At 38.3% G+C, this 20,782-nt stretch overlaps 1 pseudogene; it reads left to right on the top strand.

Moving 5' to 3' along the window:
• Positions 1-15,661: 15,661 nt before the first annotated feature.
• LOC123944529 lies at positions 15,662-16,331 on the top strand (annotated as a pseudogene).
• Positions 16,332-20,782: the final 4,451 nt, after the last annotated feature.

The following is a 20,782-nucleotide window of genomic DNA, read 5'->3' as shown; positions in this document are numbered from 1 at the left end:
ATTGTTCAGTACAAGATATTTAAAGATAATTATGGTGTTACATGGAAGTGGAGATTACAGCATCAGAAGTCACCAAGCTGATTAACACCATTCTGAAATGCGTGATCCTTACTGTGGTATTGAACACATTTTCTTATATGTGCACTTCCAAACTATAGCCATCAGCAAATAGTAGTTCCTAAATGATGTTTCCAATATATTTCCTTCTGGCAGTAACTCAATTTGTAATTGTTAATATTTTTTTTTCCTTGGGAAATTGCAGAATTTTCGAAGAGCACTTAAATACAAAGAGTTCTGTTTTTTGAATTAAAAAATAGGTTCAAGATTTTTTTATATATTTAATTTATTTTTTTCAGCATAACAGTATTCATTGTTTTTGCACAACACCCAGTGCTCCATGCTATACGTGCCCTCCCTATTACCCAACACCTGATTCCCCCAACCTCCCACCCCACCCCTTCAAAACCCTCAGGTTGTTTTTCAGAGTCCATAGTCTCTTATGGTTCGCCTCCCCTTCCAATTTCCCTCAACTTCCTTCTCTTCTCCATCTCCCAATGTCCTCCATGTCATTTGTTATGCTCCACAAATAAGTGAAACCATATGATACTTGACTCTCTCTGCTTGACTTATTTCACTCAGCATAATCACTTCCAGTCCCGTCCATGTTGCTACAAAAGTTGGGTATTCATCCTTTCTTTTTCTTTTTCTTTTTTTTTTATAAACATAAAATGTATTTTTATCCCCAGGGGTACAGCTCTGTGAATCGCCAGGTTTACACACTTCAGAGCACTCGTGATAGCACATACCCTCCCCAATATCCATAACCCCCTCCCCCTCTCCCAACCCCACCTCCCCCTAGCAACCTCCAGTTTGTTTTGTGAGATTAAGAGTCATTTATGGTTTGTCTCCCTCCCAATCCCATCTTGTTTAATTTATTCTTCTCCTATCCCCCTAACCCCCATGTTGCATCTCCACGTCCTCATATTAGGGAGATCATATGATAGTTGTCTTTCTCCAATTGACTTATTTCACTAAGCATGATACCCTCTAGTTCCATCCACATCATCACAAATGGCAAGATTTCATTTCTTTTGATGGCTGCATAGTATTCCATTGTGTATATATACCACCTCTTCTTTATCCAGTCATCTATTGATGGACATCTAGTTTCTTTCCGTAGTTTGGCTATTGTAGACATTGCTGCTATAAACATTCGGGTACACGTGGCCCTTCGGATCACTACGTTTGTATCTTTAGGGTAAATACCCAGTAGTGCAATTGCTGGGTCATAGGGTAGTTCTATTTTCAACATTTTGAGGAACTTCCATGCTGTTTTCCAGAGTGGTTGCACCAGCTTGCATTCCCACCAACAGTGGAGGAGGGTTCCCCTTTCTCCGCATCCTCGCCAGCATCTGTCATTTCCTGACTTGTTAATTTTAGCCATTCTGACTGGTGTGAGGTGATATCTCATTGTGGTTTTGATTTGTATTTCCCTGATGCCGAGTGACGTGGAGCACTTTTTCATGTGTCTGTTGGCCATCTGGATGTCTTCTTTGCAGAAATGTCTGTTCATGTCCTCTGCCCATTTCTTGATTGGATTGTTTGTTCTTTGGGTGTTGAGTTTGCTAAGTTCCTTATAGATTTTGGACACTAGCCCTTTATCTGATGTGTCCTTTGCAAATCTCTTCTCCCATTCTGTCAGTTGTCTTTTGGTTTTGTGAACTGTTTCCTTTGCTGTGCAAAAGCTTTTGATCTTGATGAAATCCCAATAGTTCATTTTGCCCTTGCTTCCCTTGCCTTTGCTGATGTTCCTAGGAATATGTTGCTGTGGCTGAGGTCAAGAGGTTGCTGCCTGTGTTCTCCTCAAGGATTTTGATGGATTTCTTTCTAACATTGAGGTCCTTCTCCATTTTGAGTCTATTTTCGTGTGTGGTGTAAGGAAGTGGTCCAATTTCATTTTTCTGCATGTGGCTGTCCAATTTTCCCAGCACCATTTCTTGAAGAGGCTGTCTTTTTTCCATTGGACATTCTTTCCTGCTTTGTCGAAGATTAGTTGACCATAGAGTTGAGGGTCTATTTCTGGGATCTGTATTCTGTTCCATTGATCTATGTGTCTGTTTTTGTGCCAGTACCATGCTGTCTTGATGATGACAGCTTTGTAATAGAGCTTGAAGTCCGGAATTGTGATGCCACCCACTTTGGCTTTCTTTTTTAATATTCCTTTGGCTATTCGAGGTCTTTTCTGGTCCCATATAAATTTTAGGATGATTTGTTCCATTTCTTTGAAAAAAATGGATGGTATTTTGATAGGGATTGCATTAAATGTGTAGATTGCTTTAGGTAGCATAGACATTTTCACAATATTTATTCTTCCAATCCAGGAACATGGGACATTTTTCCATTTCATTGTATCCTCCTCAATTTCTTTCATGAGTACTTTATAGTTTTCAGCATATTCTTAGCCTCTTTCATTAGGTTTATTCCTAGGTATCTTACAGTTTTGGTGCAATTGTAAATGGGATTGACTCCTTAATTTCTCTTTCTTCTGTCTTGTTGTTGGTGTACAGAAATGCAACTGATTTCTGTGCATTGATTTTATATCCTGACACTTTACTGAATTCCTGTACAAGTTCTAGCAGTTTTGGAGTGGAGTCTTTTGGGTTTTCCACATATAGTATCATATCATCTGTGAAGAGTGATAGTTTGACTTCTTCTTTGCCTATTTGGATGACTTTTATTTCTTTTTGTTGTCTGATTGCTGAGGCTAGGACTTCTAGTACTATGTTGAATAGCAGTGGTGATAATGGTCATCCCTGCCGTGTTCCTGACCTTAACGGAAAAGCTTTCAGTTTTTCTCCATGGAGAATGAAATTTACGGTGGGTTTTTCATAGATGGCTTTGATAATATTGAGGTATGTGCCCTCTATCCCTACACTTTGAAGAGTTTTGATCAGGAAGGGATGCTGTACTTTGTCAAATGCTTTTTCAGCATCTATGGAGAGTATCATATGGTTCTTGTTCTTTCTTTTATTACTGTGTTGTATCACATTGATTGATTTGCGGATGTTGAACCAACCTTGCAGCCCTGGAATAAATCCCACTTGGTCGTGGTGAATAATCCTTTTAATGTACTGTTGAATCCTATTGGCTAGTATTTTGGTGAGAATTTTTGCATCTGTGTTCATCAAGGATATTGGTCTGTAGTTCTCTTTTTTGGTGGGATCCTTGTCTGGTTTTGGGATCAAGGTGATGCTTGCCTCATAAAATGAGTTTGGAAGTTTTCCTTCCATTTCTATTTTTTGGAACAGTTTCAGGAGAATAGGAATTAGTTCTTCTTTAAATGTTTGGTAGAATTCCCCTGGGAAGCCGTCTGGCCCTGGGCTTTTGTTTGTTTGGAGATTTTTGATGCCTATTTCCATCTCCTTACTGGTTATGGGCCTGTTCAGGTTTTCTATTTCTTCCTGGTTCAGTTGTGGTAGTTTATATGTCTCTAGGAATGCATCCATTTCTTCCAGATTGTCAAATTTGTTGGTGTAGAGTTGCTCATAGTATGTTCTTATAATTGTCTGTATTTCTTTGGTGTTAGTTGTGATCTCTCCTCTTTCATTCATGATTTTATTTATTTGGGTCCTTTCTCTTTGCTTTTTGATAAGTCTGGCCAGGGGTTTATCAATCTTATTGATTCCTTCAAAAAACCAGCTCCTCGTTTCACTGATTTTTTCTATTGTTTTTTTTTTGGTTCCTAGTTCATTGATTTCTGCTCTGATCTTTATGATTTCTCTTCTCTTTCTGGGTTTAGGGTTTCTTTCTTGTTCTTTCTCCAGCTCCTTTACGTGTAGAGTTAGGTTGTGTGCTTGAGACCTTTCTTGTTTCTTGAGAAAGGCTTGTACTGCTACATATTTTCTTCTCAGGACTGCCTTTGCTGTGTCCCACATATTTTGAACCATTATGTTTTCATTATCATTTGTTTCCATGAATGTTTTCAATTCTTCTTTAATTTCCTGGTTGACCCATTCATTCTTTAGAAGGATGCTGTTTAGTCTCCATGTATTTGGGTTCCTTCCAGCTTTCCTCTTGTGATTGAGTTCTAGCTTCAGAGCATTGTGGTCTGAAAATATGCAGGGAATTATCCTAATCTTTTGATACCGGTTGAGACCTGATTTGTGACCCAGGATGTGATCTATTCTGGAGAAGGTTCCATGTGCACTAGGGAAGAATGTGTATTCTGTTGCTTTGGGATGAAATGTTCTGAATATATCTGTGATGTCCATCTGGTCCAGTGTGTCATTTAAGGCCTTTATTTCCTTGTTGATCTTTTCCTTGGATGATCTGCCCATTTCAGTGAGGGGAGTGTTAAAGTCCCCTACTATTATTGTATCAATATTGATGTGTTTCTTTAATTTTGTTATTAATTGGTTTATATAGTTGGCTGCTCCCATGTTAGGGGCATAGATATTTAAAATTGTTAGATCTTCTTGTTGGACAGACCCTCTGAGTATGATATTGTCCTTCCTCATCTCTTATTATAGTCTTTGGCTTAAAATCTAATTGATCTGATATAAGGATTGCCACCCCAGATTTCTTCTGATGCCCATTAGCATGGTAAATTGTTTTCCACCCCCTCACTTTAAATCTGGAGGTATCTTCATGTCTAAAGTGAGTTTCTTGTAGGCAACATATAGATGGGTTTTGTTTTTTTATCCGTTCTGATACCCTGTGTCTTTTGATTGGGGCATTTAGCCCATTAACATTCAGGGTACCTATTGAGAGATCTGAATTTAGTGCCATTATTAGCCTGTAAGGTGACTGTTACTGTATACTGTCTCTGTACCTTTCTGATCTACTACTTTTAGGCTCTCTCTTTGCTTAGAGGACCCCTTTCAATATTTCCTGTAGAGCTGGTTTGGTGTTTGCAAATTCTTTCAGTTTTTGTTTGTCCTGAAAGCTTTTTATCTCTCCTTCTATTTTCAATGATAGCCTAGCTGGATAGAGTATTCTTGGCTGCATGTTTTTCTCGTTGAGTGCTCTGAATATATCATGCCAGCTCTTTCAGGCCTGCCAGGTCTCTGTGGATAAGTCTGCTGCCAATCTAATATTTTTACCATTGTATGTTACAGACTTCTTTTCCCGGGCTGCTTTCAGGATTTTCTCTTTGTCACTGAGAATTGTAAATTTTACTATTAGGTGACGGGGTGTGGACCTATTCTTGTTGACTTTGAGGGGGGTTCTCTGCACCTCCAGATTTTGATGCTTGTTCCCTTTGCATATTAGGGAAATTCTCTCCAATAATTCTCTCCAATATACCTTCTTCTCCCCTCTCTCTTTCTTCTTCTTCTGGAATCCCAATTATTCTAATGTTGTTTCGTCTTATGGTGTCACTTATCTCTCGAATTATCCCCTCATGGTCCAGTAGCTCTTGGTCCCTCTTTTACTCGGCTTCTTTATTCTCTGTCATTTGGTCTTCTATATCCCTAATTCTCTTCTGCCTCATTTATCCTAGCAGTGAGAGCCTCCATTTTTTATTGCACCTCATTAATAGCTTTTTTGATTTCAACTTGGTTAGATTTTGTTCTTTAATTTCTCCAGAAAGGGCTTTTATATCTCCAGAGAGGGTTTCTCTAATATCTTCCATGCCTTTTTCCAGCCCGGCTAGAACATTCAGAATTGTCATTCTGAACTCTTGATCTGACATATTACCAATGTCTGTGTTGATTAGGTCCCTAGCCTTCAGTACTGCCTCTTGTTCTTTTGTTTGTGGTGATTTTTTCCGCCTTGTCATTTTGTCCAGATAAGAGGATATGAAGGATCAAATAGAATACTAAAAGGGTGGCAAAGACCCCAGAAAAATGTGCTGTAACCAAATCAGAAGAGACCCCAAATTGTGGGGGAGAGAAAGGGGATAAAAGAGGTTCAGAAAAAAAAATTAAAAAATAAAACAAATAAAGAAAAAACATAAAAAAGAAAGAAAAAAATATATATTTTAGATAAACTAATCAGAAAACGTTAAAAGAAAAGGGTAAAAAATTTTTAAAAATTTAGCAGATTAAGAAAAAAGAAAGAAAAAAATTGAAAAAAAAATTGAATTAACTGCAAGACTAAAGAATCATGGGGAGAAAGCCATGAGTTCCGTGCTTTGCTTTCTCCCCCCTCTGGAATTCCGCTGTTGTCTTAGGTATTGAACCTGATTTCCTTGATAGATGAACTTCGTCCTGGCTGGATCTTTTGTTGATCTTCTGGGGGAGGGGCCTGTTGTAGTGACTCTCAAGTGTCTTTGCCTGAGGCAGAATTGCACCACCCTTATCAGGGGCCAGACTAAGTAATCCACTCGGGTTCGCTTTTGGGGGCTTCTGTTTCCTGAACGCTTTCCATAGAGTTCCAGAGGACGGGAATGAAAATGGCAGCCTCCAGTCTCTGGCCCCGAGGAACTGAGAGCCCGGGGCCCCACTCCTTAGTGCGCCCCCAGAGGGCAGCACCCAATCACTCCTGTATCCCCAGCCTCCAGCCGTGCTCTGAGCTCACCCAGCCCACGACCAGTTCAAGGTAACCCCGAGCTGAAAGTTCAGTCCTTGGCTCTGTCTCTGTAGTCGGCTTCTCCATTCTAACACCGGCGAGCTCTGTGACACTCAGACACCCCAGATCCTTCTGTGACCCTGCGGGACCTGGGGCCACGCTGACCCCACGTGAGCTTCACCCCAGTTTAGCCTCTGGAGCAATGTCCCTCAGTGGAACAGACTTTTTTTTTTAATAGTTTTTTTTTTTTTATTTGACAGAGAGAGAGGTCACAAGTAGGCAGAGAGGCAGGCAGAGAGAGAGGGAGAAACAGGCTCCCCACTGAGCAGAGAGCCTGATGCGGGGCTCGATCCCAAGACCCTGAGATCATGACCTGAGCCAAAGGCAGAGACTTAAACCTCTGAGCCACACAGGCACCCCAGAACAGACTTTTAAAAGTGCTGATCTTGTGCTCCGTTGCTCCGCCGCTTGCCAGGAGCTGACCCCTCCCCCAGCAGTCTATCTTCCCATCGTTTTGGTTTCACTTCTCCGCTAGTCCTACCTTTCAGAAAGTGGTTGATTTTCTGTTTCTAGAATTGCTGTTCTTCTTCTCTTCTTTTTTTTTTTTTTTTTTTTTTTTTTTTTTTTTTTAAAGATTTTATTTATTTATTTGTCAGAGAGAGAGAGAGGGAGAGAGGGAGCACAGGCAGACAGAGTGGCAGGCAGAGGGAGAAGCAGGCTCCCTGCTGAGCAAGGAGCCCGATGTGGGACTCGATCCCAGGACGGTGGGATCTTGACCTGAGCCGAAGGCAGCTGCCCAACCAACTGAGCCACCCAGGCGTCCCTCTTCTTCTCTTCTATCTCCCATTGGATTTGTAGGTGTTTGTAATGTTTAGATAAGCTATCAAGCTGATCTCCTGCTACCTAATGTATTCTCAGCCTGCTACTTCTCCGCCATCTTGACTCCTCCAAGTTCAAGATTTTTTATGCTATTGTAGTGAAATAATAAAATGTATAACATTTAAAATCTCAGCACTAATTATCTTTAACATCTTTTAAAATTTAGATTCATGGGCTGAAATAAAAATCCTGTAGTCCCTGGGTCAGGCATTTATATAAATAAGAGATTTAAATGTGGGGATTTTGTTATGTCCTAATATGAAAATAAAATTTATCACACCTTACCTCTCAGTACTAACCTATATGCAACTCCTGGTCATTTATACCTCTTCTTGTGGTCCCTTTCTGGAAAGGCAACATAAAATAGTCATTAAAATATGTATTCTGAAGCCAGAGTATATATCTAAATTTTAAGCCTTATTAGGTATTGACTGTGGTAAGGCCATTTAATATATCTTATTTTTTTAAAATTTTTTTTCCATTTTATTTATTTTTTCAGCGTAACAGTATTCATTCTTTTTGCACAACACCCAGTGCTCCATGCAAAACGTGCCCTCCCCATTACCCACCACCTGTTCCCCCAACCTCCCACCCCTGACCCTTCAAAACCCTCAGGTTGCCCCAACCTCCCACCCCTGACCCTTCAAAACCCTCAGGTTGTTTTTCAGAGTCCATAGTCTCTTATGGTTCGCCTCCCCTCCCCAATGTCCATAGCCCGCTCCCCCTCTCCCAATCCCACCTCCCCCCAGCAACCCCCTGTTTGTTTTGTGAGATTAAGAGTCATTTATGGTTTGTCTCCCTCCCAATCCCATCTTGTTTCATTTATTCTTCTCCTATCCCCCTAACCCCCCATGTTGCTTCTCCATGTCCTCATATCAGGGAGATCATATGATAGTTGTCTTTCTCCGATTGACTTATTTCACTAAGCATGATACGCTCTAGTTCCATCCACGTCGTTGCAAATGGCAAGATTTCATTTCTTTTGATGGCTGCATAGTATTCCATTGTGTATATATACCACTCTTCTTTATCCATTCATCTGTTGATGGACATCTAGGTTCTTTCCACAGTCTGGCTATTGTAGACATTGCTGCTATAAACATTCGGGTACACGTGCCCCTTCGGATCACTATGTTTGTATCTTTAGGGTAAATACCCAGTAGTGCAATTGCTGGGTCATAGGGTAGTTCTATTTTCAACATTTTGAGGAACCTCCATGCTGTTTTCCAGAGTGGTTGCACCAGCTTGCATTCCCACCAACAGTGGAGGAGGGTTCCCCTTTCTCCGCATCCTCGCCAGCATCTGTCATTTCCTGACTTGTTAATTTTAGCCATTCTGACTGGTGTGAGGTGATATCTCATTGTGGTTTTGATTTGTATTTCCCTGATGCCGAGTGACGTGGAGCACTTTTTCATGTGTCTGTAGGCCATCTGGATGTCTTCTTTGCAGAAATGTCTGTTCATGTCCTCTGCCCATTTCTTGATTGGATTGTTTGTTCTTTGGGTGTTGAGTTTGCTAAGTTCCTTATAGATTTTGGATACTAGCCCTTTATCTGATATGTCGTTTGCAAATATCTTCTCCCATTCTGTCAGTTGTCTTTTGGTTTTGTTAACTGTTTCCTTTGCTGTGCAAAAGCTTTTGATCTTGATGAAATCCCAACAGTTCATTTTTGCCCTTGCTTCCCTTGCCTTTGCCGTTGTTCCTAGGAAGATGTTGCTACGGCTGAGGTCGAAGAGGTTGCTGCCTGCAATCTCCTCAAGGATTTTGATGGATTTCTTTCTCACATTGAGGTCCTTCATCCATTTGGAGTCTATTTTCGTGTGTGGTGTAAGGAAGTGGTCCAATTTCATTTTTCTGCATGTGGCTGTCCAATTTTCCCAGCACCATTTATTGAAGAGGCTGTCTTTTTTCCATTGGACATTCTTTCCTGCTTTGTCGAAGATTAGTTGACCATAGAGTTGAGGGTCGATTTCTGGGCTCTCTATTCTGTTCCACTGATCTATTTGTCTGTTTTTGTGCCAGTACCATGCTGTCTTGATGATGACAGCTTTGTAATAGAGCTTGAAGTCCAGAATTGTGATGCCACCAACTTTGGCTTTGTTCTTCAATATTCCTTTGGCTATTCGAGGTCTTTTCTGGTTCCATATAAATTTTAGGATTATTTGTTCCATTTCTTTGAAAAAAATGGATGGTATTTTGATAGGGATTGCATTAAATGTGTAGATTGCTTTAGGTAGCATAGACATTTTCACAATATTTATTCTTCCAATCCAGGAGCATGGAACATTTTTCCATTTTTTTGTGTCTTCCTCAATTTCTTTCATGATTACTTTATAATTTTCTGTGTATAGATTCTTAGTCTCTTTGGTTAGGTTTATTCCTAGGTATCTTATAGTTTTGGGTACAATTGTAAATGGGATTGACTCCTTAATTTCTCTTTCTTCAGTCTTGTTGTTGGTGTACAGAAATGCAACTGATTTCTGTGCATTGATTTTATATCCTGACACTTTACTGAATTCCTGTACAAGTTCTAGCAGTTTTGGAGTGGAGTCTTTTGGGTTTTCCACATATAGTATCATATCATCTGCGCAGAGTGATAGTTTGACTTCTTCTTTACCAATTTGGATGCCTTTAATTTCTTTTTATAGGCCATTTAGTATATCTTTGTGTAATTTCCTCTTAGTATAATAGGGAATACTACCTATTTCATGGGGGTTTTAAAGAATTAAAGTAATAAATTCACCTTTTCACTCAATATTTGTAAACTACTCACTACGTGCCAAACCTGTTTTAGATCGGAATATACACCAGTGAAGTAAAAATAGACAAATCCCTGCTTTTATAGCTGAACGTCTAGTAAGAAGAAATAAATAATAAATAAATATATAGCATTACAGGCAGTATAAATGTCTTAAAGAAGATTAAGGCAAGGGAAAGTCATTGAGAGTAAGTAGAACTGTTTTAGATTCAGTTACTGTAAAAGACCTGTCTCAAGAGGTGGTCTTTGAGTAGAGGCCTGTATAATGTGAAACCAACCAAGTGGTTATCGTATGGAGAAGAGGGTTTTGGGTTTTGGTCTTTTGTTTTGTTTTGTTTTTAAAAGATACTAGCAAATAAGTGCAAAGGCCCTAAGACCAGCATGTGCTTGATACGTTTAAAGAAAAACAAGAAGGCAAATGTGGCTGGATCAGTTGACAATTGGATGAGAGAGCTAGTGGGTGGGAAGTGTCAGACCTCATGAAGGCATAGTAAGGATTTTGGATTTTATTCTGAACAGAAAGAGAAACTATTAGAGTTTTATGTGGAGTAGTAAAATGATCTTCCTTGGGATTTTAAGGAATTGTTACTCTGGTTTCTTGTGGAAGAGGAGACTATAGGAGGGAAAGATAAGTACAGTGAGACCAGACAGCAGCAATGGTCCAGGAGAAACGTGATGTGGGTTCGATGAGACTGTTGGTGGTAGATGTGATTGAAAGCACTATGCTCAGTATATATATTGAAGTACAGCCAGCAAGATTTGAATTAATAGCCCCCAAGTTTCCAGCTGAGCACCTGCAAGATTTGAAATTTATTGAGATGAGAAAGGCTGAGACAGAATAGGACTTTCGCTGGGGAGGGGCATGGGATGGACATGGCCCAGAGTGTGATGTGGTTCTTACAGAGCACAATAAGTATTAGCTCTGCTTTTCCACCATACCTGATATTTCTTTCTTGTGTGTACCTTTGTTTTTAGTCCTTGACATCCCAGACTCTTCCTTTCCTTCAAAGGTCAGTTTAAAATTCATTTTTAATCTCACCCCAATAATCTTCTTTCCCTCCTGTGGAACCTTAAATGTGAATAACATGTAGAGATTTCCTCATGTAATTCTATGTTGCTTTATATTTTTCCCTCATTCGAGAGACTATACCATTTGTGTGTGGGTGAGTATACAAAGTTATCATGTTTCTTATCTCTAAAACTTTCAGATTATTTGGTGTCAGGTATACTAACAGCTCAAGTCTTAAGAAAAAGGGAGCTGGAATTATGAAATTCATTTTAATATTCTCTCTCTTTGAAATATTTGTTGACATTTAGGTGTTAGGTGTGCCTATAACTACATGCTCAGATGTTCATCGATGAGGCTCTAATTTTTTTTAAAATTTTAGTTAACATACAGTGAAATATTGGTTTCTGCATAGAATTCAGTGATTCATCAGTTATATTTCAACACACAGTGCTCATCACAAGTGCCCTCTGTAGTACACACCACCCATCTAGCCCATCCCTCCCCTACCTCCCTCCATCAACCCTCAGTTTGTTCTCTATCATTAAGAGTTTCTTATGGTCTGTTCCATCTCCCCTTTTTTTCTTTTCCTCCTTTCCATTGTTCATCTGTTTTCTTTCTTAAATTCCATATATGAGTGAGATTATATGGTATTTGTCTTTCTCTGACTGACTTATTCTACTTAGCGTGATACATTCTAGCTCCGACCATGTCATTGCAAATGGCAAGATTTCATTCTTTTTGATAACTAATATTCCATTGTGTATATATACCACTTCTTCTTTATCCATTCATTAGTCAGTGGACATCTGGGCTCTTGCCATAGTTTGACTATTATAGATAATGCTGCTATAAACACTGGGGTGCATGTGTACCTTTGAATCAGTATTCTTGTATCCTTTGAGTAAATACCTAGTAGTGCAATTGCTGGGTGGTAGGGTAGTTCTATTTTTAACTTTTTGCAGAACCTCCAGAATATTCTCCAGAGTGGCTGCCCCAGTTTGCATTTCCATACCCAGTGCAAGAGTGTTCGTGTCCTCCACATCCTCGCCAACACCTATTGTTTCTGTGTTGTTAATTTTAGTCATTCTAACAAGTGTGAGGTGGTATCTCATCATGATTTTGATTTGTATTTCCCTATATAATGAGTGATGTTGATCATATTTACATGTGTCTGTTAGCCATCTGGGTGTCTTCTTTAGAAAAGCATCTGTTCATGTCTTCTGCCCAATTCTTAACTGGATTATTTGTCTTTTGGGTGCTCAGTTTGAGAAGTTCTTTATATATTTCAGATACTAACCCTTTTATCAGATAAGTCATTTTCAAATATCTTATCCCATTCCATAGGCTGCCTTTTAGTTTTTTTTTTTTTAAGATTTTATTTATTTATTTGACAGAGAGATATCACAAGTAGGCAGAGAGGCAGGCAGAGAGAGAGAGGAAGGGAAGCAGGCTCTCCGCTGAGCAGAGAGCCCGATGTGGGGCTCGATCCCAGGACCCCGAGATCATGACCTGAGCCGAAGGCAGTGGCTTAACCCACTGAGCCACCCAGGCGCCCCTGCCTTTTAGTTTTGTTGACTGTTTCCTTCACTGTGTAGAAGCTTTTTGTCTTCATGAAGCCCCAGTAGTTCATTTTTACTTTTGTTTCCCTTGCCTCCATCAATGTGTCTAAAAAGAAGTTACTATGGCCGAGGTCAGAGAGGTTACTTCCTGTGCTCTCCCCCAGGATTTTGATGGTTTTCTATCTCATATTAAGGTCTTTTATCCATTTTGAATTTGTTTTTGTGTATAGCATAAAGAAGTGGTCCAGTTTCATTCTTCTGTGTGTTGCTGTCTAGTTTTCTCAACACCATTTGTTGAAGAGACTGTCTTTTTTCCACTGGATATTCTTTCCTGCTTTGTTGAAGATTAGTTGACCATATAGCTGTGGTTCTATTTCTGGGTTCTCTATTCTGAGGGTCTGTCTGCTTTTGTGTTTGTATCATACTGTTTTGATGATTATAGCTTTGTAGTATACCTTGAAATCTGGAATCATGATAAGGCTCTGAGTTTTATTGGAAAATGGTAATCTTCTTTGTGAGGACATGTTTGTGAAATGTTTCTGATATATGTTCCTATACATTGGTTGCTCATTGCCTCTTCCACTGCAGATGTTTTCTGGTTGGAATTCTTATGTGATTAAAAATCCTCAAGTTTTCCCACTCTTGTACATCTATCCATTACTGTCTCTTTCCCAAACTTCTTACCCACCATCTTCTAACCTTTTTTTCAGGTCCCTGGGCAAGTGATCAATCAATTTACTACTATTAGGGCCACTCCTAATAGTAGTAACCAGCTATCTCAGAACCAGAGAATATGCTTTGGGTGCAAGTACCTTCCTGGTCAGGAACAGAATGGGGAGAGCAAGAAAGAACAAAATATGGAAAGAGAGAAATCTCTTTAAGAGTACATCATTGAGCGGTTACCACTGAGAGCAGTTGGGCTTCAACTGCACAAGGTGCCCTCTGATGAACCATGTAAAATATCCCTCAGCATTACCTGTTTGGGATACAAAAGGACTTTTTGCACTGGCAACATTAAGTTTCCCATTTGTCAAGCGTTGTCCAGGGAGGTTAAAGACCTCATAACTCCCTTTGTTATGAGGCTAGAGTGGTTACTTGGGCTATTGTGTCCTGTATTGTGGTAGCAGAGATGTCCAGGACAGAAAACAAGTGATGTATTCATATTAGCTGAGGCTAGGTGATATTTAACTACATTTGTACACAGCTGGATACCACAGCAATGGCTGGAGCAAAAACAAATGAGCTTAAAGGATGTGAGAAGGGGCATAGAAAGATATTCTACACATAGAAAATATACTTTCAATAATAAATACATGATTGTTCTATTAAAATAGTTCATTTACCAATATTTGTGGGTTATAAGATAGATCTTATATTTTGTCCTGAGTATGGATCATTTTCAGTTAACCTCTATCAAGCTTTTTTCGTTTGTAAAATTAAAGTTGTGTTTCTGTTATCAGGGTTTCAGTGAGGCAGCTATCCCATAAGGTTTATTGTCTAGTGTTTTACTGATTATCTAAATGGCTTGTAAAGGAGTAGATGAAGGGTTTACAAGTATAATGACCATAGTTGACTTAGTGCACTATGTGTCATCCAAATTTGTTTTTGCAGGGATGGTCCATGTCAGCACTTTAAGATCATCAGAGCTTCATTTACTTTTAAGGAATGAAATTGGCTTCAGAGCTTCATAGTTTGGTGATTTTATTTTTTTTAAAATTTATTTTTTTTTTTTTTTTTATTTTAGACGGGGGGAAAGGGCAGAAGAAAAGGGAGAGAGTCATAAGCAGATTCAGTGCTGAGCATGGGGCCCAATGTGGGGCTTGATTTCACACCCTGAGATCATGAGCTCAGCTGAAACCAAGAGTTAGACCCTTAACCAACTGCACCACCCAGGTGCTCCCATAGTTTGGTGATTTTAGAGGAAATGAGAAAAGATCCATAACGTTAATCTCTGTGCTGTATCCATCTTCCCAAAAGAGCTTTCCCCATCTTTCTAGGGTCTAAATTCCATAACTGAGATTCCTTTCTGTGGCCTAGATAGTTACCCTCTTTTAAATGCAAATAATATATTCTTTATAACTTCATGTATTTGTGCTAATTAGATCCTCACCTGAAATCAGGTTTTGATATTGACAGTTAAAACAACCTGAGGGTTTTGAAGGGTCAGGGGTGGGAGGTTGGGGGAACAGGTGGTGGGTAATGGGGAGGGCACGTTTTGCATGGAGCACTGGGTGTTGTGCAAAAAGAATGAATACTGTTACGCTGAAAAAATAAAATGGGGGAAAAAAAAAAGAATGAGGAGGTGAATAGAAAGAACTAGTATTGCCAGGTATTAGTTGGACTTTGATGATGGAAAAATATCTTCCTACTTCTCGATGTGTCCTAGAGTTCTCTTTGAAAGAAGAGACAATTATTCAAGTTGAAGAAAAGTTAGAACAAAGGTGTTTAAGAGGGAAGTGGGAAATGGGAAAAAGCTTCTGACGCAATTTAGTAATGAACCTGGAAAAGAGAAGGGTTAAGGAGAATGATCCAGTTCTTGCTTTGCTAATTTATTCTGTCTAAAGAGTTGAGTGTTTCCTTGAGCAGTGGATTTAAATAGAAGACAAGTTTGGAACAAAAAGGAGCAACAATGCTATGCATTTGCCAGATTGAGATGAATAACACAGGTTCCTTTTTAGATTGGAAATATCTTCCTGAACTAAATCAGGTACACTATAAAGATGGCAAGTCTACTTTGGTTTATGATTTTTAAAAGAACTTTGTGGATGCTTTTAATAACAGGGGGTCCTGGCTTTGAAGACCTGCTAAACTGATATTTTGAATGAAGTTGCTAAGGCTTAAAATGAACATTTCTTCAATGAAAACTTTGATATATAACTCTTCTTATAAATTTTAGCACTGGGTTTGGAGACAGACCCATTTAAAACCACAGCTTAGCGAGCGGCCTGGAGTCAGTACGCGTAGCACGTTTCTCGAACCTTGACTCCGGGCCTCCGCAAGAACCTCTTTGTGCTTAGTGTCCTTTGCACACTCCTTGCAAGCGACGGCGCCATGAGTCTGACTTCCAGCATACGCTGGAATGAATGGATCGCAGCAGTTACTATTGCTGCTGGGACAGCTGCAGTTGGTTATCTAGCTTACAAAAGATTTTATGTTAAAGATCATCGCAACAAATCTATGGTAAACCTTCGCATCCAGAAAGACAACCCCAAGATAGTACATGCTTATGGTATGGAGGATTTGGGAGATAAAGCTGTGTATTGCTGTTGTTGGAGGTCCAAAAGTTCCCATTCTGCGATGGATCTCACACAAAACACAACGAAGAGACTGGAGACAACGTGGGACCTCTGATCATTAAGAGAAAGGAAACTTATATAGACAGTTTTGACACTGCAAACAAACTTGTCATGATGTTTTCTGATTGTTTAATTAGAACGATTACGACTTCTGTCTAATTCACCTCCCCTGGGTCCTAGATGTGGTCTATTGGAAACTGCAGCTTTCATATTCATGGCATTTGCCTTACTTGTTGAACCATTGTGGTGCACATTTGTTTAAACAAAAAAGGAAAAAGTAAAAACCAACTTCATGGCTTGTGGGTTATTTTGGTCTTGTAAGGATCCATTTCTTTATGTTTAAAGTAATTATATTAGAATATAGTTCTGTATTAAAGTTATCATTAAATTATTGTCCAAAAAAACCCCACAACTTAGCAACTTATTAACTTGAATATTTGACACAGCTTCCCTGAATCTCAATTTCTTTATCTGTAAAATGGAATAAAAAGAACTTGCTTTATTAAAGTTAAGTGAATATGTATAATGCATTTAGCAATTTTTATTATGATTATGTTTTCTCAATTTCATCACAAAAAAGACATATATTGTGATATAAAATGTAAAAATTTAGTTTAATAACTAAAATAACTAGATTATTGTAGTTACTCGAGTAATGGGTACTTCAGTCTAATACAGTGCTATTATCAGATAAATCAGAGGAATCAAAACATATTTTGCCAAGTTTATCTAAAATATTCTCTCAAGACCAGGACACAATCTGAAAATGAAGATGATAAATATTTCAGATAATATCTTTTTTTCCTTTAATCTGTTAAAAGATTATCCAAATGTTTTGGGAAAGTTGACAGTTTGCAAAATCCCTAGAGATCATACAGTTTTATTTTGTTTTGTATGTTAACTTGTTAGAATCTGTCTATACAATTCACTCATTTCCATGTAGTAGAGAGGCCATTACTGTCTTGTAGATAATATGGATGAAAAGTATTTGAGGGTTCACTCACCTAGATTATTTTCATAGTCTCACTCTGACCAGTTTTCACTTCACGTTAGTCCTTTTTAGAGTTTTCCATGCATGCTGCTTCCTTTGGGTTCATAAAGAATAATTATAATCTTGTCCTTTCTATAATAATATTCTCTAATTCTACCTGTTTCCTAGGCTTCATGTTCTCTGTTTTCCATGGCACTGTTGTCCGGCAAAGCAGAATTATTCACTTCTTCCCTGTATTCCCTACAACTTCCTGATTTTATATGTAGGCACTCATTGTTTTTAACATACGAGGAATTTTTTTTTTCCTTTTTCTATATCCATCTTTAACATAAGCTTATATGGCATTTGTAAGGAGAATTGGCCTCCCCTTCTCCACTGCTCTTATCTTACTAGAGCAAGACTGTCTGTAATGGAAAGGCTTTTGATGTTAATCTTTACATTAAATAGATCTAATGGTTTTAGAAAAAAGGGTGGTCAATTTGTTAATTAATAAAGTAAATTTAAAAAATAAGGATACAAACTATATTACCCATGGAAGTTAATATTTGTACTTGGGAATGTATATATGCTTAAGTGAACAGAGAGTTTAAAGGAACTGGAATATGTCATCCTCACATGGGTGGGAAAATAAAAAAGAGTATACTAACCAGATGATTCATACTCTGATTCTCAGTTCTGCCATATCTTGATTTATAACCAGGGATCTAGGATTGGATAAAAGATGACATTTGCATTGATTAAATAGTCTTAGTTCACCAGAATTTAGATTTTAAATGAAAGGCATTTGATAACATTTGTTTAGTACATTACTGAAGATAGGCCATAGGTGATTAAAAGAGGATGATAATGAAAAAAGTACTTACTTTATCAATCCATTCATCAGTCCATCCATCCATCTATCCATCTGCTATTTAGACATTTAGCCATCTGTCATACAAATTGTTTTCACCCAAAAAACAACACAGATTATAAGTCCATTTCTAATAAAGCAAAGGAAAATAAATTCACAGTATAGAATAAAAGTTGCTGCTCTTTAAGCTTAACACTTTTTCTCAAGCTTCATAGTTTTTGTACATCTTTTCCTGCCCAACTTCTGTAGTTTTATTTGGCTAATTCTTATTTTACAAAGGAAGAAGGTATTTATGACTATAAAAAGGTAGCACAAGTGATCCTTGTGATGGAACTGTTCTGCCTTAAATGTGGTGATCATATGAACATATAAATGATAAAATTGCATGGGACTAAATACACTGGTACCCACAAATGAATATAAAACTTCTTATATCTTATTGGGTTTAATTAACTTCAGTTTTCTAGTTATGAATTGTACTGTAGTTATGCAAAATGTTACCACTGGAGGAAACTGAGTGAAGGGTTAATAGGATCTTTCTGTATCGTTTCCTACAACTGCATGTGATCTACAGTTGTTTCAAAATTAAAAAAAAAAAAAGCTTTAAAAATAACTTTCCCCAATGTCCATAAATGTCTGTATTATTTGTGTGACATTAGCAGTGACTGCTTATTAGAGAGATTGAGGTTTTTCACAGATACATGAATAGGTTATGGTCAATGATCATGGATTATTGGTTAAGTTCCTTAATTAGTTCCTACAACTTACTGGATCCAGTGGCCAACCACTTATTCAAACACTTGGCATCAGAACAAAGATGATCTCCCATTTCCAAGATATTTTAAATATAGAATTCCATGGAAAACAGTAAAATAAATTCTTCTGGTTTGGTTCCAATATGACTGGCTATTACTTCTTATTCTCCTTTCCTTCACTCCCAATCTCTCTTGTTCTATACATATTGATTAGTCCAAAATATCATTCTTTTTCTAACTTTTCTTTTTCATTTCCATTTTCAAGAACTGTGAAGGTTCTGACATTTTACTTTAATTTTATAGAAGCTAGCAGAAGACATTGAACTCCTAAGTCAGAGACAGTGGACTTGACCTCTCATGGCACATCATGTAACACCTTGGTTTCATGTTTCTATTACTTTCTTTTTTTTTTTTTTCCTTCAATGGCATAGAATAATAGAGAGTGATTTGGTTGGATGCTATCACATGTTCCATCACATGTTCAGGAAACCCCTGAACTGATCTTTTTTTTTTTTTTAAAAAGAATTTATTTATTTATTTGACAGAGAGAGATCACAAGTAGACAGAGAGGCAGGCAGAGAGAGAGAGAGAGAGAGGGAAGCAGGCTCCCCGCTGAGCAGAGAGCCCGATGCGGGACTCGATCCCAGGACCCTGAGATCATGACCCGAGCCGAAGGCAGCGGCTCAACCCACCGAGCCACCCAGGCGCCCCTGAACTGATCTTTTAAAGGCTACTAGAAAACATGCTCAGCATTTTTGCTGGATGGAGCCATTATTTCTGGTACCCTGATTAGAAAGTAAATTTTACCTCTGCTCCAGGTAGATCTCTGTCTACCCATCTCTGTCTTCTAAGGCAGTCTATGACATAAACATCCTTGAAAAAGATAATCATAAACAAAAACTGTAGAAATGTTTTGGAGAATCATTTCCCAACACTTTCTCTGGTGATATCATCTATTTCCATGGTTTTTCATGTCATCCTTATATAAATGATTATTTATAACCCTAACCTAAATGTCTCCTAAATGTAGACTAACTTCAAATAGGCCTGGTAGGCCTTTTAAGCACTGTAAACTTGATAATGTCAAAACAGAAATATTGGATTTTCTTTCTGATCCAAAACTTTTTCCTTCTCAATTAATGTCATCTATAGCCAACCATTTTCTCGGGTCCAAATGTACAAGTTATCCTGAGGTCTTGCTTGCTTCAATTCTCATATTCACAACACTAATAACTCTTATTGACCTTGACCCTAGATTTGAGTCCAAATCTACATTACAGAGATGATAACTACCACTACTACTACTATTACTTCATCTGTAGCTAGAAATGGCCACCTAATATGTGAATAGAAGTATTGTGTGTTAATTCCAGAAAAGCTATTTAAAGAAGCCGACCCACAGAATCAAGGGGTTTTTGTTTTCTCTTTTGTTGTCCTTCCTCTCCTGGAATACACAGTAGAATGCCTGATGTTCTAGAAATGTTAAGCCACTTGCAATGCTAGAGACTGAAGGAAGCTCAAAACCTGATAATTCTATGTATCAGCCTGGGAAAAGGTAGAAAACTATAGACAGCCTGTCTGGAGTTGTCTTCATTCTTAGAAGCACAAGGAATTGACCAATTTCAAATTGTTTACTCTTAGATTGTAAGAAAATGGTCAGTGAAGATAAAACTTAGAAGGATGGATGTAGATCATGTAGATCATCTAGAATCTAAACTTTAAAGGATCTAAGAAACCACTGTTTATGGATCACTTTTTGGCTTGACACCAAAGAGTTCCCTTTATTTCACTCACAAATTCTTCATCAGAAGGACGCATATGCTGAATTTCTTCATCCCTGTTGAGTCCCCTGTCTCTAAAACTAAGTGGATGAGTAAGGGGCTGTAAGGCCTAGTCCGTTTTAACACCAGAAATAAGTCTTTTTAAGAGCCAAGTACTTATTTTAATTGACCCAGCCAATGAAGATGATAAAGGAAAATTTTACTGAGTGCTCAAAACAGTGAGTTTACTTTAGGGACTGGATACTGGCTTGAGGATATTGCACCACAACTGCTCATTTCAAATGCTACTTCCTCTGGGAAGCTTTTCCAGATAAAAGACTGGGCCTCAATTAAATGTACCTTCCTTATATTCTAATTAGAGCTAAGTACATGCCACTATTATAGCATTTATCTT

The sequence above is a fragment of the Meles meles genome, chromosome 6, assembly GCF_922984935.1.
Source record: "Meles meles chromosome 6, mMelMel3.1 paternal haplotype, whole genome shotgun sequence".
NCBI lineage: Eukaryota > Metazoa > Chordata > Mammalia > Carnivora > Mustelidae > Meles > Meles meles.
The sequence above is the reverse complement of the archived record's forward strand: the minus strand, read 5'-3'. Positions and strand labels throughout refer to the sequence as shown.